Below are 21,519 nucleotides of genomic sequence, written 5' to 3' on the forward strand. Positions count from 1 at the left end.
ACAGGACGCACCACCAATGCAGAAGAGAGCCTGGGCGAGTCTAACCATGGGCTAGAAGGAGCAAGCCATGGGTGGGGGGGCTTCACTTGCCACAGCCAGAGAGGCTGTATGGCTGGGGCTACGGGGAGCCCTGGTGGGGCCTTCTCTCTGCCATGGGGATGGAGGGCAAAGATGGGTAGGTGGATGGATGAACAGGAGCAGTGTCCTCAGCTGAGCAGAGTCCAGCAACGGGGTGGACTCATGGAGAGGAGCAGAGCTGGAGGTGCCTGGGTGCAGAGCTGGTGCCAGGGTAGCTGGAGCAGTGAGCACAGGGTGCCTGGGGGGTGGGGGGATGGGCAGTGCCATGTCCATTAGGGCTGTATCTGGCTAATAGCCGGGGTTAACACCATGGTAATGGTCTCAGGAGTTGCCACACGTGGGCCAGTAGGAATCTGCGAGGCTGGTGGTTTTCAGGCAGTGCACAGGTTCCCCCCTCCGGGCGTGTTCAGCATCAGATCTCATAGAGAACTTTCTGGGCAGGCGTCAGTCGAGGCTGGCCCCAGCGGCCCCGTCTGCTTCGGGGCACCCAGTAAACAGCGCACTTTGTGTCCCACTCTTATGAGGTATCACCTTTAACCCAGAGCTCCAGGTGTTAATCCAGACCTGAGAAGCATCAGCTGATGCTTGGAGCAGGCAGCACGTGCAGTGAGCAATGCATGGGCAATACGTTCAGAGCTTTCAAGACCAGAAAGGACCGATCTCACCTGATCTCCTGCATTACACAGGCCAGAGCCCTCAGCCAGGGGCTCCTGCATCCAGCCCTCGAGCTCATGGGGTGCCCTTGTCAGCCAGCAGCTCAGCGAGGCTGGAAGGCCCTAACCTAGGAAGCAGGTGATACGCAGCCAGTTCCTGGGTCTGCCATAGAATCTACGTATGTCCTGGCGTATGTCACTTAATTCCTGTGCTCCCCTTTCTTGCAATGGGAGTGAGTGAGGCTAAACTCAGTGGTGATGAGGCCCAGGGCTGGGCTAGCAGGAGGCTGCAGGTCAGGCCCATTGGCAGAGCTGTGTGTGGGGGAACCTTTAAAACTGGTAAGCAGAGAGCATTCCTGAATGAGATGCAGGAGAATCGCCATCATCAGCATGGGGTCTATGATCCACAGTGGAGCCCTTCTGATTCTGTCCAGTTGGTGGCAGTGGCACAGTTCGCCATGGGAAGTTCGTTACGGCCCGTTGACCCTGGTGGAGCCAATGTATTATTTTTGACATGGCGTATCACAAAAAGCACAGGCGCATGTAATCTAAAAGGGAAAGCGAATGCCATTGTGCTGTGTAATGCTTTATCACTGTGAGCATGAACAAACACTGGGAATCATTGCTATTGCATGGGATGGGGGGCAGTTTGCACAAATGTTCTAGCAGCCTCTCCTGCTGAGGGTGGCCTGGGTAATGGAAAATGAGGGCGTCTCAGAGAGACGCCAGGATGCCCGATTCTGGGGTTTATTCATTTCTTTGCTCGGACTGGAATTGTAGAGATTCTGAATTACAAAAATAAAGTGCACTGGCAAAGCTGTGTGGGGAGCCCAGGGCTGAGCTAGCAGGGGGCTGCAGGTCAGGATTGAGGGGCACCAGCAGACCTGGGGGACAGAGGAGCAGGACAGGAGGGGTGTGATCAAGGGGAAGCGGAAGAGCTGTGTGTATGGGAAACCCAAGACTAGAGTGGCAGGGGGGTGCACGGGTTGGGCTTGGGGGGTGCTGGCAGAGCTGGGGCGGAGGGGCTGTGCTGTGGCTGGGACCTTGCACCGCCAGCGCTGTTTTATCTTCACTTCCATAAACACCAGATTCAGCCAGTTTTATTTGATGTTTGTTATTTTTTGTGAGTCATTCCCCGCCCCCAGATGTCAGAGAGAAATCGAGGCTGGGCGACTCAGCAGGTACCAAACCCAGTCGCCTCATCCCGGGACGGCAGAGCTGGGGCCTTTCCTGGAGCTGAGCTGGGCTCCGGCTGTGGATGAGGTTAGTGCAGGCTGGGCTCCCATTGCTGTTGTTCAGCGCTCAGCACATATGTGCCCCTCAACAAAACAGAGTGGAGCCTTCTGGGGCTAAGCAGCAAAGCTGCCGCTGCACAGATAATGGACTGAAATGAAGAGCCTGGCTGCTGTCCAGAGAGGCGGGGTGAGCATGGGGGGATCTTTTCCCACCATGTCCCATGAGGCAATGCTGCTCTTGGGCTGACCCTCAGCTCCGCAGGTGGCTTTAGAGAAAGGGTTACACTGTCACTGAGGCCCAGATCCTTAGGTCAGCTCCACTGCCGTCAATGGGGTCTCCCCGACTGGCAGCAGCTGGGGATCTGGCCCGTTAACAGGGGTGCTGGAACAATTTTATAGTGGGGGTGCTGAGAGCCATCAGGCCAGGGCCTGCGGCAGCACCCCCTTCATCCCTTGTTCCAGCACCTGTGCCTGTTAATCTAGCTAGTTCAGACACCAGTAGCTAGCACAGGCCCCATAATAGTGCAGCCATGCAGTGGGAGCTAGCCAGTGAGTGAGTCCTCAGGGCCCCTGCAGGCTACTGGGACAGCCTGTGCTGAAGCCAATGCTGTTAAAGGGAGCAGCATCACTGTGAGTGGTACCTGCTAGCTGGATGAGTGTGATAGCTGGAGTGCGTCTGCGTGCATTGCAGTCACAACCAGTGACTGCAGTATAGACATGCCCTAGAGTCTGCCTGACTGCCCGTGATTTTATGGGAATGGCTGTAAACTGCAGATTGAGTGACTGACTGGCTCAGAGCTCAACACAGGATATGGAGCCTTGGAAGCTCAGGTTAGAGCTGTGGAAATCAGGGAATGTTTTTGTTGTCATTTTCCTCTATTGCACTTAGATAGGTACCATGCCCCCAAATATCACATTCACATGCAGGTGGAATTTCATGAGCACGTTGGTGTGGCTGTGAAAACACAGCATTGTAACGGGGGCAAGGGGAGGGTATTTTCACAGGGTAAACAAACAAGAACCAATTTGGGGCTGAACTCTGTCCCATTTTAGCACCAAAATGTCACAAAAACGTGATCCATTTTCAATTTCCAACCAGCTGTAAAAATCCTGATATGTTGAGCTGAACATAACCGAGTATTGGCCTGAACATAACTGAGTATTTGGCATACCCCTATCTGCACGTATCCGGTTCCAATCCAGCCCAAACCAATGTAGTGCTTGGAGCAGCTGTTAATCTAAAGTGGGGTTGTGAATGGATTAAAATTCTCCTTCTTTGGGACTCAGCAGGTAAAACTGCTGACTGTCACACTGCTGAGGCTCCAATCTCTCTCCCACAGGAGCCAATGGAAAGGCTCTAAAAAGGGAACTTTGAGGTGACCCTTTCAGGCTATGATATTATCCCTCCTAGCTGCTCTGTGGAGATGACAGTCTGCCCTAGATTAGAACTCAAGGACAGTCACAGCCTTGCAGTGTTGCCAAGTCTCCTGGATGGACAGCATCATCCTGAGTATCCAGTATCCAACAGTACCATGCACACGCCCACTGACAGCACGAAGAAGAACTTTCATGATCATTATCAGTATGATCGGTATTAGATTTTGAATGAAGCTACTCAAATGTCAGAAAACGTTCCTTGCTGGCCTGAATTGAAGCATGGTCATTTACAGGAAAAAAGGAGTGTGTTTTTTTTAAAAATATAATTTTTGGATTAATCTATATTGGCTCAGGTTAAAGTTCAGGACTGTTTCATGTTCCACGTGTTGGATAATAACACAAAAGCACTTCATGTTCCTAAAGCTAAACTGGCTCTTTATTAAGAGAACTATCTACAGATGTGCTGTGACCACAGCTAGCATGCCAGCCATATGAACACAGACCGACTTCCTGTGCCTCTCCAAGCTCTTCCCTCCAGCACCCTGTGCACAAGTTCCATGCAGCTTGCTAGGTGGGTGGAGTGTGAACCCCTCAGGAGACTTTGCAATGCAACTGTCTTTGCATCCTTAACCAAGCAGCTGCCATGACATCCCAGAGCAAAGCAGAAAAACAATTGATTTTTATTAAGAAATTATGAAATTATACAGGAAACATGGAGAATGTGAGCTCTGTTTCAGAAAGTCCATTTGCCCAAGTCTCTGCCAGACAATGAAAACACAAGCTCTGGATATGTGACTTCATCTGACCTCTATGACTGGCTAATCAGTCCTCCTGAGAGTGGAACCTGGATCCTGATCAAAGTTTGTGAGCTAGTGGAGCCATTTGTGGATGCCTCATTCAGGGGATCCACACGTGCATGTTTCAATGATTTGTCCCTGAGTAGCCACACGCTACAGTCAGGCAAAGCTGTCCTGGCTGCAGGCTGTTTGGTCTGAAAGGAGGGGGGTGGTCTCAGCCCAGCTTATGGTGGGGGAAGTGCCCATGGTGCTAATGTCACCATCATGCCTGGCACGAGTTGTCTCAGCCATAGAGATGCCAGAAGCTCTGTGGGAACCCGCTGCTCCAGCCAACAAGCAGTTGGGCTTGTGTCTCTGCCGCGCCACTAGCAGTGGGCAGGGTCGAGTTACCAGGGCAGTGGGTGCATCCTGCAGCCAACCCACCAGTCCTGGCATGCCCAGCTGTTTGTGTCTCTGAGCTGATGTTGCTGGCTGTCTGCTTTCTTGTGTCCAGTTCTCTGACGAGGCAGCAAGTGCAGCTGGAAAACATGACTAGTGCGGGGCACCATGTGTCCAGCTGTGCTGGACCCTCTCTGGGTGAGTCCCAGCTGCCCTATGCTGCTGCTCCTTCCCCAGGTGACTCCCAGATTCACATGCAATCCTAAAGGTGAGGAGTGATTTCACAGGAGAGCTTGTCACAAGGGGCAGCTGCAGCTGCCAGAGCAGTTTCAGACTCCGATGTGCTCCTTGTCCCACAGCCGAACAAGGAGGAGAGGCCTGTGTCCCGGGTGTCACTGAACACACTGGGCTGGGGCTCTGTAGGCTAAGGATGCCTTGGGATGCTATTACCCTGATTCAGCAGAGCCCTGCAGCACCTGCCCATGTACCACGCACCTCGAGCTAAGCATATGCATGAGGGCTGTGCTCCACAGGGATGGACTGAAGCCCTAGGTTAGGCATGGGCATGAAGGCTTTGTGGAGCCAGGGCCTGCAAGCGGACCCAGCTGTGCTCTCCTTGTTCAGCAGTCAGTTTGGCTTTGTCATCCCTGCTGGGGACTGTGCCAGCGTTGCCCTGTTCCTGTGGCTTTAGGATGTGGATGGGGCTCTCACCCCCCCAGGGGGTTTGATTGCAGGAGCTGTCGAGCAGCATAGTCAGTGCCACCCACGCCCAGCCCTGCACCTCCTCCCAGGCACGGCTCGGCTGGCTGAGCTCTGCTATCGCTGGTGCTCCATTTGGTTTGCAGCAGTTTTGCTCATTCCCAGCACCCCCAGGTGCCTGCAGATACAGTGTCCCTGTTTTCCTTCCCCTTACTGCTCTGTGGTCTTGGCTTCAGAGACTAGTACGTGATGGGGCATCTAGCGTGCCAGCATTGGCAGGAAGCTGCTTTTGGCACTGTTCCCCCTAAATGTGGTCTGAGATCATGCGGATAGTACGTCACAGCCCTGCCTAGTGAAGCTGTAATCAGCCTGCTGTCCAGACACCAGCGGGCTGTGACGTGTCGATTACCACGAATCTATGCTAACCACACTGGTCAGCAGGTTGCGACAATCACCGCTGGGTGATAGCACGCCAAGAGGAGAGGCAGGGACTTGTCTAGCCTAATTCGGAACCCAGACTCCATCTCGAGTGGCACTGGGGCTTCACAGGAACACACTACCCATGCTTTGTAAATACCTGTGTATCTCCTTACCCATCTTACGCAGCACACTGGAGCACACGTCATCCATTGGCAACCCCAGAATCACCCTGCACCATCCCCACATCACCCCGCTCACTGTGCACACATGCATCAGCCCCATCTGATCTGCGAAGTGCCCTATCCTCACTGTTTTTGTATTGTATGCAGCCGCTCCCATTTTCAGTGCTGTCAGGTTTTGTACTAAACATGCCCATCTGCCTTCTCCACAAAGAATTCCACATTTCCCATCCTGGCAAACGTTGCCAGCCCCACTGCTCCCGGTCCCAATCTCTGCCACAGTGGATAAGCACCTTAGCCGGATCTGGCTGCCAAAATGATCATCAGTGAAATAATTAACTGTGTTGCTCTTTAAAGTGTTGTCATCAGGCTTCCAAGGGAACACCCTGTTGGATGAATGTGACAGTTCAGCTCAGAGCCAACATGCCAGGCTCTCTGCAGACTCAGGCACACCAACCTGCACCAGTTTATATTTGTTTTACATTTTGAAGGTTATTTTTGCAACTTTAAGTGCTAGGGAGTGTGGACCAGATCCTTTACTGGTGTAAATTGGTGTAACCCACACACCTCCTGGTTGTGGTGTTCTGTCCCATCTAGTGGCACCGAGAGAGAGAGAGAGAGAGAGAGAGAGAGAGGGATTGCTCTACAGCCTTAGCTAAGAGCCAGTTGGCTTTTAGCTCATGGGGTAGAGTCTCATGCACTAAGCTCCAGAGGTCCCAGATTCGATCCCACCTGCCGACGGCCAGGGTCCGTCGGTATTACGCTGGCATCAATACATTAGTTTCAATGGGGCTCCACGGAATCACACCAGCTGAGGATCAGGCCCTTAGTTTTTTTTTTAATTGAAGGGTTAGAAACAGAAACACAATTACCCAGCAAACTGAAAAAGGATGCTTATTCAGCAATTCACACAGTCCCATAATGGAATTAAACCGGGGCCGTAGCTATTTTACTAAGCAAACCGTAGCTTATTACAGAAGAAAGTATTTTAAAATCCAATTTATTTGTCTTCACTTTTTTCTTTTTGCTTCACATGCACAGCGGAAACCAAGAGTCACTTTCACTTTTGCTCACTAACGCTTTCACTTTCAGGGGCTCTGCAGAGCGTTAAGTGCACATCTGCAGCAGAGACATTGTTTTGTGTCCAAATGACTGTTTCCAGGAGGATTTTTTTATATACTCAAACTCTGGAAACATTTCTCCCAGCCTTTGTGTTTTGCTAAAGCCTGTTCTTGCCAATTTGGGGCCCAATCAGAGCAGAGAGTGTTCCTTTAATTACACTATCACTTCCGACAGTGTAATTATGCTTTGAGCCGCGAAGCTCCCAATACATTCTATACACTAAGGGTATGTCTACACTACGAAATTAGGTCAAATTTATAGAAGCTGAATTTTTAGAAATCGATTTTATACAGTCGATTGTGTGTGTCCCCACTTAAAACCATTCAGACCATTAAGTCGGCGGAGTGCGTCCACAGTACCGAGGCTAGCGTCGACTTCTGGAGCGTTGCACTGTGCGTAGCTATCCCACATTTCCCGCTGTCCCTGCTGCCCATTGGAATTCTGGGATGAGATCCCAATGCCTGATGGGGCAAAAAACATTGTCGCGGGTGGTTCTGGGTATATGTCGTCAGGACCCCATTCCCTCCCTCCCTCCATGAAAGCAACGGCAGACAATCGTTTTGCGCTTTTTTTCCTGGATTATCTGTGCAGACGCCATACCATGGCAAGCATGGAGCCCGCTCAGCTAACTGTCACCGTATGTCCCCTGGGTGCTGGCAGACGTGGGACTGCATTGCTACACAGCAGCAGCTCATTGCCTTGTGGCAGCAGATAGTGCAGTACGACTGGTAGCTGTCCTCGTCGTCTGGTGGGTGCTCTGGCCAGCCTTGGTCAGGTCGGTCGGGGCACCTGGGCAGACATTGGTGCTCCTGGCAGATCTCGGTAAAGTCTGTCAGGGGCGCCTGCACATAAATGGGAGTGACTCAGGTCATTCTCTTCTTTAAGTTTTGTCTAATGGAGATTCAGTCCTGCCTGGAATATTGGCAGAGGGATAGCTCTCCCAGCCAGCAGCACTGTCTGCTGCCAGCCTACCCCTCCCTCCCTCCGTGAAAGCAAGGGCCGAAAATCGTTTCGTGCCTTTTTCCGTGCGGGCGCCATATTGCTGTCAGCATCGTCATCCACCCGCCGCTTCCACTGCCACTCTGCTCTCCTGCTCACGCCATACCTCGGCAAGCATGGAGCCCGCTTAGATCACCGCGGCAGTTGTGACCGCTCTAAACACCACACGCATTATCATGCAGTATATGCAGAACCAGAACCTGCAAAAGCAGGCGAGTAGGTGACGGCAGCGCGGTGAGGAGCGTGATGAGGACATGGACACAGACTTCTCTCAAAGTACGGGCCCCGGCAATTTGGCCATCCTGGTGGCAATGGGGCAGGCTCATGCCATGGAATGCCAATTCTGGGCCCAGGAAACAAGAACAGACTGGTGGGACCGCATAGTGTTGCAGGTCTGGGATGATTCCCAATGGCTGCAAAACTTTCATATGTGTAAAGGCACTTTCATGGAACTTTGTGACTTGCTTTCCCCTGCCCTGAAGCGCCAGAATACCAGGATGAGAGCAGCCCTCACAGTTCACAAGATAGCCCTCTGGAACCTTGCAATGCCAGACAGCTACCGGTCAGTCGGGAATCAATTTGGAGTGGTAAAAAGAAAGGAGTACTTGTGGCACCTTAGAGACTAACCAATTTATGTGAGCATAAGCTTTCGTGAGCTACAGCTCACTTCATCGGATGCATATGAAGTGACCTGTAGCTCACGAAAGCTTATGCTCAGATAAATTGGTTAGTCTCTAAGGTGCCACAAGTACTCCTTTTCTTTTTTCGAATACTGACTAACACGGCTGTTACTCTGAAATTTGGAGTGGGCAAATCTACTGTGGGGGCTGCTGTGATGCAAGTAGCCAACGCGATCACTGAGCTGCTGCTATCAAGGGTAGTGACTCTGGGAAATGTGCAGGTCCTAGTGGATGGCTTTGCTGCAATGGGATTCCCTAACTGTGATGGGGCGATAGACGGAACGCATATCCCTATCTTGGGACTGGACCACCAAGGCAGCCAGTACATTAACCGCAAGGGGTACTTTTCAATGGTGCTGCAAGCACTGGTGGATCACAAGGGACGTTTCACCAACATCAACGTAGGATGGCCGGGAAAGGTACATGATGCTTGCATCTTTAGGATCTCTGGTCTGTGGGAATGGCTGCAGCGAGGCTCCAGACCAGAAAATAACCGTTAGGGATGTTGAAATGCCTATAGTTATCCTTGGGGACCCAGCCTACCCCTGAATGCCATGGCTCATGAAGCCATACACAGGCACCCTGGACAGTAGTCAGGAGCTGTTCAACTATAGGCCGAGCAAGTGCAGAATGGTGGTAGAATGTGCATTTGGATGTTTAAACGCACGCTGGCGCAGTTTACTGACTCGGTTAGACCTCAGCGAAAGCAATATTGCCATTGTTATTACTGCTTGCTGTGTGCTCCACAATCTCTGTGAGAGTAAGGGGAAGACGTTTATGGCAGTGTGGGCAGTTGAGGCAAATAGCCTGGCTGCTGATTACGCACAGCCAGACACCAGGGCGGTTAGAAGAGCACAGCAGGGCGCGCTGTGCATCAGAGAAGCTTTAAAAAACAGTTTCATGACTGGCCAGGCTACGGTGTGAAAGTTCTGTTTGTTTCTTGATGAAAATCCTCTGCCTTGGTTCACTCTGCTTCCCTGTAAGCCATCCGCCCTCCCCTCCTGCCTTTGATCACAGCATGCAGAGGCAATAAAGTCATTGTTATTTCAAATTCATGCATTCTTTATTAATTCGTCACACAAATGGGGGGATAACTGTCAAGGTAGCCCAGGAGGGGTGTGGGAGGAGGGAAGCACCGGGTGGGGTGGAGGAGGAGGGGAGGATGGAAGGACAAGGCATACTGCACTTCAAAACTTATTGAATGCCAGCTTTCTGTTGCTTGTGCAGTCCTCTGGGTGGAGGAGTTCTTGGGCTTCTGGGTGAGGAGGCTATGGAACTTGGGGAGGAGGGCGGTTGGTTACACAGGGGCTGCAGAGGCGGTCTGTGTTCCTGCTGCCTTTCCTGCACGTCAACCATACACCAGAGCATATCAGTTTGATCCTCCAGTAGCCTCAGCATTGCATCCTGTCTCCTCTCATCACGCTGACACCACCTCTCCTCTCGCTCGTCCCTCTTGTCCTCGCGTTCATTTTGTGCTTTCCTGGACTCTGATATTGTCTCCCTCAATGCATTGTGCTGGGCTCTTTCAGCATGGGAGGCCTGCATGAGCTCAGAGAACATTTAATCACAAATGCATTTTTTTCGGCTTCTAATCTTTGATAGCCTCTGGGACGGAGATGATAGGGGGAGAGTTGAAACATTTGCAGCTGTAGGAGGGAAAAAAGGGAGGTTAGCCTTTAAAATGAGACATTTTAGAGAACAAGGGGTAGACTCTTTCACGGTGAACCAAGCTGTTAACATTACATAGCATGTGTGCTTTCTTTACAAGGTCGCATTTTGCCTCTTATATCGAGGGCCTGCCAGTATGGTGTGAGAGATCACACAAGCAGGGCCGGCGGGCAACAGAATTCAGCTTGCAGGCAGCCATGGTAAGCCACAGTCTTTTGGCTTCTTTAACCTTCCTAACATGTGGGAATGGTTTCAAACAGCAAATGCCCCCATTTCACATACCAAGCACCCGTTGGGTTGGCCCATTAAAATGGGTTGGCCATTTAAAAGGAGGGGCTGTGGTTTTCGGGCTAACGTGAAGCACAAACCCAACTAACCCCCCCCCCGCACCCCCCCCCCCAATTCTCTGGGATGATTGCTTCACCCCTCCCTCCACCGCATGGGTAACAGCGGAGATTATTTCTTTTCAGCCACAGGCAAACAGCCCAGCAGGAACGGCCACCTCTGAATGTCCCCTTAATAAAATTCCCCTATTTCAACCAGGTGACCATGAATGATATCACTCCATTCTTTATCTCTCTGTGTTATCCTCAGGAGGACCATACGCTGCCATGCTTTGTTATGCAATGATTCCCGAGTACGTGCTGCTGGCCTGCTGTGGTAAAGTGTCCTACCATGGAGGATGGAATAAGGCTGCCATCCCCAGAAACCTTTTGCAAAGGCTTTGGGAGTACATCCAGGAGAGCTTCATGGAGATATCCCTGGAGGATTTCCGCTCCATCCCCAGACACATTAACAGACTTTTCTAGTAGCTGTACTGGCCGCGAATGCATCCCAAGTCTTCTGGGCAAATTAATCATTAAACATGCTTGCTTTTAAACCGTGTATTATATTTACAAAGGTACACTCACTAGAGGTCCCTTCTCCGCCTTCTAGGTCCGGGAGCCTGCTTTCGGTTGGGAGGGTACTAGATCCAGGGTGAGAAACAGTTCCTGGCTGTTGGGGAAAACGGTTTCTCTGCTTCCTTGCTGTGCTTCAACCTCCTCCTCCTCCTCCTCATCTTCCTCCTCCCCAAAATCCGCATCCCTGTTGCTTGAGAGTCCATTGACAGAGTCCACGCACAGGGCTGGGGTAGTTGTAGGTGCACCCCCTAGATTGGCATGCAGCTCATCATAGAAGCGGCATGTCTGGGGGTCTGACCTGGAGCAGCCGTTTGCCTTTCTGGTTCTTTGGTAGGCTTGCCTGAGCTCCTTAAGTTTCACGTGGCACTGCTGCGGGTCCCTGTGATAGCCTCTGTCCTTCATGCCCTTAGAGATTTTTTCAAATATTTTGGCATTTCGTCTTTTCGAACAGAGTTTGGATAGGATGGATTCGTCTCCCCATACAGAGATCAGATCCAGTACCTCCCGTTCAGTCCATGCTGGAGCTCTTTTGCGATTCTGGGACTCCATGGTCACCTGTGCTGAAGAGCTCACCACACTGGCCAAACAGGAAATGAAATTCAAAAGTTTGAGGGGCTTTTCCTGTCTACCTGGCCAGTGCATCTGAGTTGAGAGTGCTGTCCAGAGCAGTCACAATGGAGCACTCTGGGATAGCTCCCAGAGGCCAATACCATCGAATTGCGTCCACACTACCCCAAATTCGACCCAGTGAGGTCGATTTCAGCGCTAATCCACTCATCTGGGAGGAGTACAGAAACCGGTTTTAAGAGCCCTTAAAGACAGAAAAAATGGCTTTGTAGTGTGAACGGGTGCAGGGCTAAACTGATCTAATGCTGCTAAATCCGACCTAAAGTCATAGTGTAGACTAGGGCTAAGGCTATGTCTACACTACAGAGCTGCAGTGTAGGCATTTACCACAGTGATTGAAGGGGTTTTTCCATATCTATAGTGAATACACTCCCTTGAGAGATGGTAACTAGGTCAATGGACAAATTGTTCCCTCGTCGATCTAGTGGTGTCTGCCGTGGGGGCTGGGTCGACATTACATCACAGAGGGTGTGAAATTTTTCACAGCCCTGTGCAATGTAGCTAGGTCGAGTTAAGTGTTAGGTGTAGACCAGGGGCTCCACGCAGCAAGTTTACACTGCAGTTCTAAGAGCGGGTGTGATGGTTTGGATCACAGAAAACCCCTTGGGAACTGCCAACTGATGTACTTATACTACCTTTGAGCCTGTTTCCTGTGCCAGCTTGGGACTTTAGAACCCCGCCTGGTTTGAGCCAGACATGCTTGCCTGCTACAAACCCAGACCAAGGTCTGAACAATGTCGCACAAAAGCTGCAGGCTAAACTGAAAACAGCTTAAGAAGTGTTCCTGTCTCCAACACTCAGATGCCCAACTCCCAATGGGGTCCAAACCCCAAATAAATCCATTTTGCCCTGTATAAAGCTTATACAGGATAAACTCAAAAACTGTTTGCCCTCTATAACACTGATAGAAAGATTTTCACAGCTGTTTCCCTCCCCCAGGTATTAATACATACTCTGGGTTAATTAATAAGTAAAAAGTGATTTTATTAAATACAAAAAGTAGGATTTAAGTGGTTCCAAGTAATAACAGACAGAACAAAATAAATCGCCAAAACAAAACAAAATAAAACACGCAAGTCTAAACCTAATACAGTAAGAAAGTGATTACAGATGAAATCACACCCTCAGAGATGTTTCAGTAAGCTTCTTTTACAGACTAGGCTCCTTCTAGTCTGGGTCCAGCAATCACTAACATCCCTGTGGTTACTGTTCTTTGTTCCAGTTTCTTTCAGGTATCCTTTGGGGGTGGAGAGGCTCTCTCTTGAGCCAGCTGAAGACAAAATGGAGGGGTTTCCAGGGGCTTAAATAGACTTCCTCTTGTGAGTGGACACCCCTCCCTCCCCCTGTGTAGAATCCCAGCTACAAGATGTAGTTTTGCAGTCACGTGTCCATGCATGACTCAGTTCCTCACAAGTGGCAGCCATTGTTTACATTCTACCTTGAACGTCCTCAGGTAGAGTTCTCATGTGGATTGGAGTCTTCCAAGATCCATTGTCTGTTAAGTGTTTCTTGACTGGGCACTTAACTTGCAAATTCCTTTCTAAAGAAGCTGACCAAATGCCTTACTAAGGCTACTTAAAAATCAAACAAGTACACAGCCAATATTCATAATTTTGAATACAAAAATGATACATGCATATGAATAGGATGAATATATTCAATAGATCAAAACCTTTGCAGAGATATGTTACATGGCATATGTAGCATAAAACATTCCAGTTATGTCATATTTATATTCATAAACATATTTCCATAAAGCATTATGGGGTGCAACGTCACAGCAGGATGTGAATCAGTGTTGCTCCATTTTGAGCCTATAGCCCACAATCTGCCTGAAAAATAGCATCAGTGCAGTTACATTGGAAAGAGTGTCCAATCCATGTCATTTGTTAAGGAGAATTCACACATGCTGCTTGGCTGCGTGACGGCTGAACTTTTATGAATCAATGTCCTTTTGGTCGGTGTTTGTACATTGTCTGGCACAACTGGGCCCTGGCCCATGACTAGGGTCCCTAAGCATCAAATAATCATCCTCACCATCGTTGTGTGGGATTTGTTAATGAACTATAAATTAGCGAGAATGAATATGGTTAGACTACTGAGCACTTGCAAACGGTTGTAGAGTTGGATTCCTTTTTACTATATTAACCTTGTACAGCTTTTGAAAACAGCGCCTGTTATTGTTAAATGTTTTTATTTGATTCACCTTGAAGGCCAGGACAAGCACAGTTCCTAGTGGTAAAATGCAAATTTCCTTCTAATCACAGAAACTGGAACAAAGTACCTGTCTGAATGTGATTTATGCAGTGTAAACTATGCCCATCCATAATACAAGGAAGGAAGCAAGTGTGAAACCACCTTATATCTGTGGTGTGTGGCAAGAACTGTAATTAAGGTGGCTGGAGTGTTTTCATTCCAACATCGTTTTCAATCATTTAGAACTTTTCTAAATTTTCATCTGCCACCTTGGGCTGAAATTTACTAGGGCTGGTTTCTGTACAAAGCGGGATTTTTGTAATGTTTGTTCAAAACCTGCTCAGGTGTGTTTACATAAAAGGACTCCCCACACTGGACTTGCCCACCAGACAACACGTCCACTTTGATAACTGAGAGCAACAGTCAAAGTCCGGAGGTGTGTCTAAATCAGCTGCATTTGCGGATACTTTAACCTTGTAGTTAAACACACCGTTACTTGAAACGCACTTAAATTGGAATGGCCATGGGACTAACAACTACAGAACAAAATGTACAAGCCATCATTGAAGTACTGTTACGTGAGCGCAGACTCTGACCCCTTTCTCGCTGTGCTAGGCTATCACATGGCCTATGGGCCACTGAGCACTCGCTTACGACACTCGCTCTGATGTTGGTAAATAACAGAGTTTGCAAATACCACTATTTGGGAATCCTTATGAGCTGTATTCTTACTAATGAGGTCACCAATGCCCTGATGCGGCACCACAGGGTAAAGAAGTGGTGTCACAGAGACGTCAGTGTTTTAACCCTAGGGACACACACCAGCTGGTGGCAGGCATCAAGTGCTTGCTCCTTGGCTACATGTAGTGTGCTAGGAAGGGCTGGCTGGGATCTCCCTTCCAGTCCGTCAGGGGAAGCTGGGATTGCCCTTCCGGAGCCATCATGTGCCTCTGAGATGGTGGCATCGAGTTCATGCTGAGCCATTCAAAAGCCCCTAGACAGCCAAATAGTTCTGGTTTCCCTGGAAACAGGGGGTGTCATCACACCAGTGCTAAGAAGTGACAGGCTTTCTCCACCGCTGCCAGGGCCTGCCCCTCGCCCCTGTTGCTTAAGCACATTGCCACATCCCTTCTGAACCGGCTTTCCACAGTCCCCGGATTGCTGTCAGACAGGGGGCTGATCCTCTGGGGCCAGTGAGCCTGCTGCTGCCGGGAGGGGCCCGGGGAGCAGGGGGAGGGGCACCTGGAGACAGTGGGGGTGGGGCTGGTGGCATGGGGGGGGTGGCACAGTGGGGGAGGGGCCAGGAGCTGCAGGGGGAGGGTCTCAATGTGGCAGTGAGGGAAGGGGCTGGATGGCACACTGCTAGGGTTGGTGCAGTGGCAGGCAGCAATCTATGCAGGTGCCCTCTATTTGTGGCTGGATTTGTGGTGTGCACAGCATGACATGAGCTGGGTACCAACCTATGCCTCTGCACTGGGCTCCCCTCTCAGCATGTGTGGCCCAGGGTAGGGCAAGGCGGAGGCACCCATGCTCCTGCTGCTGGGTTATTTTAGAGCTGGGAGCTCTAGACTCCAAGCACTTTTCTCCAGAATCCCACTACAAAGGAAAGACCTGGAGGGAACAGGGTGACCCGAGTCCCCAGATCCCAGGGAGCAGCCCAGTTCAGCACACTGCCCCGGGGCTCCAGCTAGTCACATGGGGAAAATGTGTGTGTGACTGTGTGCTGTGTCAAGCTTCCCCTGTCATCAGCCGTTGGCCTGGCTCCTGCAATGCAACTCATCACTGTGGAAACCACTCTGCCCTGCTCCCAGCACAGCTGCAGGAACTGGGTTTTTTTTTAATAGCGAATGCAGTTTCTGGAAAATTGAAATTTTTCTGCAGAAAATTTTCTAGTCCAGCCCCCCATTCTCTCCTCTGGGCTGGGCTCCCTGGAGGACTACTCCTCCCATGATGCAACACAGATTCCACTCTGACCAAGCAGCATGGTGAATATGCCTGCACAAGCATCATGGGAGATGTAGTCTGGTCAGGGAGGGTGGCCCATACAGGTTAATGGGGTCATCGGGCACTGTAATGGGGTGGGACTGACCACTCTAGTGCCTCCTGCTGGTCGTCTTGCAGATCAGCTCCACAGGTCGGTACGCCAACTCTCGGTGGTGTCTTGCCCACCGTCACTGCTGCTCCTGGACCCATGTCACTCCAAGTACCACGGCGTCCTCTTCAGGACACAGCCCTCTGGCGGTGCCACAGTCTGTGTGTCCCCCTTCTGGAGACAGTACCATAGTACAATGGTTCAGCCACCTCCTCACTGGCGAGTTGGGGGGGGGACTGATGGTGGGGGTGAGGGAGACCCAGCTCAGGGACCCTGTGGATCATAGGCACCAACTCCGTGGATGCTCCGGAGCTCAGCACCCACTGGTGGCACGACCGATCAGCACCTCCCCATCTCCCCCAGTGCCTCCTGCCTGCTGGCAGCCCTGCCAATCAGCAACTTCCCCTCCACCCCAGCACCTCCCACCCTCTGCAATCAGCTGTTCAGCAGCATGCAGGAGGTGCTGGGAGGGGGGGAGGAGCGGGGGCAGGAAGAGGCAAGGTGGGGCAGGGTGGGGGTGAGGGCTTGGGGGAGGGGCTGAAGTGGGGGCAGGGCCTGGGTTGGAAAGGGGGTTGAGCACCCTCCAGGAACTGAGAAAATTGGCACCTATGCTATAGATGGCAGCCACATGCTGTGTCCCCCTGCAACCTCTCAGTACATTTCCCTGGGCCACTTCCCCGCAGCCCCAGCACTTTTTTCACCCTTGCCTCAGGGCCTCAGCCTGTAACTCCCAGCCACCAGTCAGGAGCTCTTCTCTAGCTCCCCTGGTCCCCACGAGCAGCACTGCTCTGTCTGTGTTGGTTTCCCTCCACCTGCAAGGCAGCTAGTCCTCCCTCCTTGAGCTCCAGGAAATAATTGATGCTGCTCTGCAGCTCTTCTTATATTGGCCTTCCTGGCCCTGATTGGCTGCTCCTTGCAGCCCCTCTCCCAGTGGCTGCCTCCAGAGCAGCCTCCCGAGGGCTCCATCAACTCCTTACAGGCCCCCAAATTACAGCTCCCCCGAGGCAATGCACAACGTTATTTGCAGTTTAATGTTGAATTGACTCAAAACAAAGCCTTGTGGGTCAATTCAACAAACCGAACTGAAACATTTTGAGGCCAAATATTTCATTTTGATCCAAATGACTCTTGTTGTCCCAAAGGTGCAGCTGTCCCCTACTGATGGTGCCCACACAGCTGGTGGAGAAAAAGGACTGGACAGAACACAGCCCCAGGTAGCACAGACCCCGGGGAGCTGCCCACTGGCCAATCAGATTCTCCTATCCAATGCAGCTAAAAGACAGGCCCCTTCCCTATGAATGGAACAAGACTGATGGCTCCTATCTACAGAGCAGGGGCAGCCAGTGGCAAACTGCCCTGCCCCCTGACTGTCCCTCACTGAGCCAGATTCCACTGCCTCAAGCTCCCGGAGCATCTGATCCCACAAATGGTCTCTCTTTATAATGATCCAAACTCCCCGGGACCAGGAAACTACCCCTGAATGACTGCTGTGGCAGAGCCCTTCTCTGCTGCCCAGGTGCCACCCTGCTCCAAGCCCTGGCAGTGTGGCTGGCTCGCTGGGGTCAGCTATCAGACATGCCTCTCACCTGTCAAATCACAGAGCAGACTCCCTGACCTAGTTACACTCTTGCTAGCTGGTCTGTAATTAGTGACACCGCCAAGACGTTAATTCCCTGCTCTGCCCAGGGGCTGACATTCGCCATGGGTGCTGGCTTTGTGCCCAAACCTCTTAGCACTGATCCAAGAACAGCTTATTATTCTTTACTTCTCCTTTACGTATGTGATTAGCAGCTCAAATAGTCACTGAGGTCCGTTTCCAGCAGCTGTTCTCAGCCTGGGATGGGCTCTGGTCCTCAGACAGCTCCTACTCCCGCTCCGCCTACCAGCCTCCAGACAAGCCAAGGCCTTAGCCACAGATGGGGTAGTGCCAAGGGTCATGGGAGCACTCATTTACATCCGCCTCGTTTCACAGGCCTGAGCACAGAAAGTGAAACACGCATAGCCACATGTGTGTGCACACCCACACACAGAGCTGCATGCACTCATACATGTACGCATCCCATGCACCTATTCACACATGCAGCAAGATGGACACATCTCACACCGGCATATATATACACACACATATATATGGGCACAGTCATACATACCCTTCCCCATGCAGGGTCACATCCATATATCCATACATGTGTGGCCTGGCTCTTGGACCCAGACTGCTCCCTGGTGGGACTCTCCGGGGGCTACCACAAGTCGCTCTGGCCCCAAGTGTTTGCTGGGCCTCTTGCTCTTTCTTCTGCGGCTGTGGTCTCTGCTTCCACCAGAAGAGCCCCGGGAACCATAACCCCACCCACATGGACAGAGGGCAACACATGGAGGGGCTTCCCTTGGCTGTCATAGAATCATAGAATATCAGGGTTGGAAGGGACCTCAGGAGGTCATCCAAACTCCTGCTCAAAGCATGACCAATCCCCAATTTTTGCCCCAGATCCCTAAATGGCCCCCTCAAGGATTGAGCTCAAACCCTGGGTTTAGCAGGCCAGTGCTCAAACCACTGAGCTATCCCCCCTGAGCACTGAGCCAGGCATACTGGGCACTGGGCAAAGCTGCTGGGCGCCCATCTTAGAGGGTTCTGTGGCTCGTCTTTGATTTGCTGGCATTGCCCCCCCCGCACCTGCCCCCACTGCAGCGCCATCATGGGCCAGCCCACTTTCACACCCACACCAGGGATGTGCTTGTGTGGGGCAATGTGAACACGCACTTGGGTGTGCATGAGTGAGCTGGAGCAGCGGGTCGGCAAGTGTGTATGTGAGTCTGCACGTGTGCCCGAGCAGAGGGGGCAGGTGCGTGTATGTGAGTGTGCACACAAGTGCCCGAGTTGGCGGTAGGCATGTGTGTGAGTGTACACACGTGTACCTGACTAGGGGGGCAGTTGTGTGTGTGTATGTGAGTCTGCACACGTGTGCCCAAGTAGGGGGTAGATGTGAGTGTGCACACATGTGACCGAGCAGGGGGGTAGGGGTGTGTGTGTGAGAGAGAGTGTGTGCATGTGTGTCCGAGCAGGGGGTAGATGTGTGTATATGTACACACTCTGTATGTGAGTGTGCACACGTGCACTTTTTGTTTATCCTGATGGTCCCTGGGCACCTCCCAGGCGTGAATCAATTTCAGCATCGCATGCCCCATGTGGGAGGGAAAGGTTATCCCCATATACAAGGGGAAACTGAGGCACTGGACAGGAGGCAGTGCCTTGTCCAGGACATGCAGGGCAGAGCAGGGATAGAAACCCGGACTCCTGAGTTTCAGGGTAGCTCAGGAGACTCACCCCTCTCAGCTGTGCTGAGGCCCCACTCCTGACCGCACACTCCCACTCCCACTCCCACCCCATGGGTCATCCCTCTCCTGGCTTGGAGCTGGACTCTCTGATCCGTTCAGTCGGCAACATCTTACAGTCAGAGACTGCTCCAGAACCGTCCCTGCGCTGGCAGAGCCTGGAATCCGGCTGCCACACAGACCGGTGGGTATGACTGGCATATGCCAGCCTGTCCTCGTTAGCACAGGAGGTAATCACAGGCGCAGACCCCTCCTATTGTTCCCTTTGGTTGGTTTGTTAATCTGCGTTGAGTGAAGGGAGATTCCCGGAGGGGGAACAGCACTTTGTCAACACTGCTTATATAACCAGTCCTGCCTGAGCCTGCTCCGTGTTTACATGACTCCCCGTGGCATGTGGCCCAGCAGGGCAGGTAGATTTAGGTCACTTGCTAACCCTGCAGCACTGGAAGAATGCAGCCAGTGATCGGCAGGGGAATGCCAAAGGCACAGCCTCATCTTAGCACATGGGGGAAGACAATACCAAGTCAGGCCTGGCGACCTCAGCCAAGTGCTCATTGACCCTCGATGGGGCAGGGTGGGGGACACAAGTCCATCTGAGGATGCTGAGAAGTGACTGGGGCTCGTCGGTTGCAGGCGGTGTAACTCCCCGGCCCCACTGCATGGCTCTGGGCAGTGACGGTTTCCAGGGCCTTTAGGGGTGGCTGGGAGGGGCTGATGGTTCCGGGACCTGGTCTCTGCTCTGATCATTGGGGCTATTGATTGACTCTCACTGTGGGCTCAGCTGCAGGAAGTGAGTGAAAGTTCACAGAGTGTCACAAGAACTGAGACCCGTCTGTGGGGATGGGGAAAGATAGCAAAGCGAGACGGACAGACGACCTGAGTCCAGACAGAACGGTGCCTGCTGGGACTCAAGGGCTGTGCTAAGATCATGCCTGGTAAACATGAAAATCGAGGAACAGGAAATCAGTGACCCAAAATTGGGGTGAACAAAATAATGAGGGGTCAGGCTGTTCTACCTATCACTCCGTTTGGGTGTTAGAGAGAGACTGGGGAGAAAAGCTGGCTCTTGGAGCAAGCTTCTCTATCATGGCTGCCCTCCTGCCCCCCCCCCCCAGACCTTCTGCATCTAACTCTGAGCTGTCAGGACACCCTCCTCCCACCCCCCGCATCCCCAGCTCCTGGGACCCCAGACTCTCTGCATCTAACTCTGAGCTGTCAGGACTCTCCCCCACCCTCCCAGCTCTGGCCAAATCCCCAACACCATCTGGGATGTGAGACTTTGTTTGCCCCCCATCCCACACACACACACACACGTCCTTTCCCCTTCCCTACCTTATTTCATCTCTTTCATATCTCGCTCCTTTTGCCTTCTGTCTAATGAGAGTCTGGCTTAGCTGGCCAAGACAGTATATTCTGCCACACTGCAGCGAGCCTGTGACCAGAGACGCATGCTGACGATGCTGGTACGAGTTTGCCAGGTCTCAGACTGGCTGATCAGACCATGGGCAGGGCCTGTATTTTTCCAGCAGTGAGGCTGGAAGGGAAAATCGACATCAGAGGCAGAAGCTGCATTTTGTCTCTTTGCTGCTCTTTCCTCTCCCCTATTGTGTGTGTTGTCTTGTTTGGTCTTCTAGGAAACAGGATCGAACTTAAACAACAGCTCCCCCGAAAGTACAGTTATTACCACCTTTGATGCTATCTAAGACTGTCAAACAAGGGGTTTTCCTTTTAAAAACTCTCTACAGCTAAAGGGAAAGGGAACAAGGGATGTTGGTAGAATGAAAATCATACTCAATACTTGACACTTCAAAGGCTTTACCTATGTTTCCTTCTTTCCTGTATCTGTAGTAAAGGGTTCAAAGGCTGGTTAATGGTGTGTTGGCGGGGGATTATGCAGGCGGAGGTCTCTGTGAACCAGACCCAAACCTTATTCAACACTGTTCAATGTTGGAAAATTTGAGAGTTACGTTAACACCTTTATAACATCTGCACACAATACCCCCTCTGCTGGAACGGCTGCTCTGGCTCCTGCTCCAGATGACGGTGCCCGTCTCGGCTGACAGAGGCAGGGACAGTCTGTGGGCTGC

Source organism: Natator depressus, chromosome 9 (genome assembly GCF_965152275.1).
Source record: "Natator depressus isolate rNatDep1 chromosome 9, rNatDep2.hap1, whole genome shotgun sequence".
Lineage (NCBI taxonomy): Eukaryota > Metazoa > Chordata > Testudines > Cheloniidae > Natator > Natator depressus.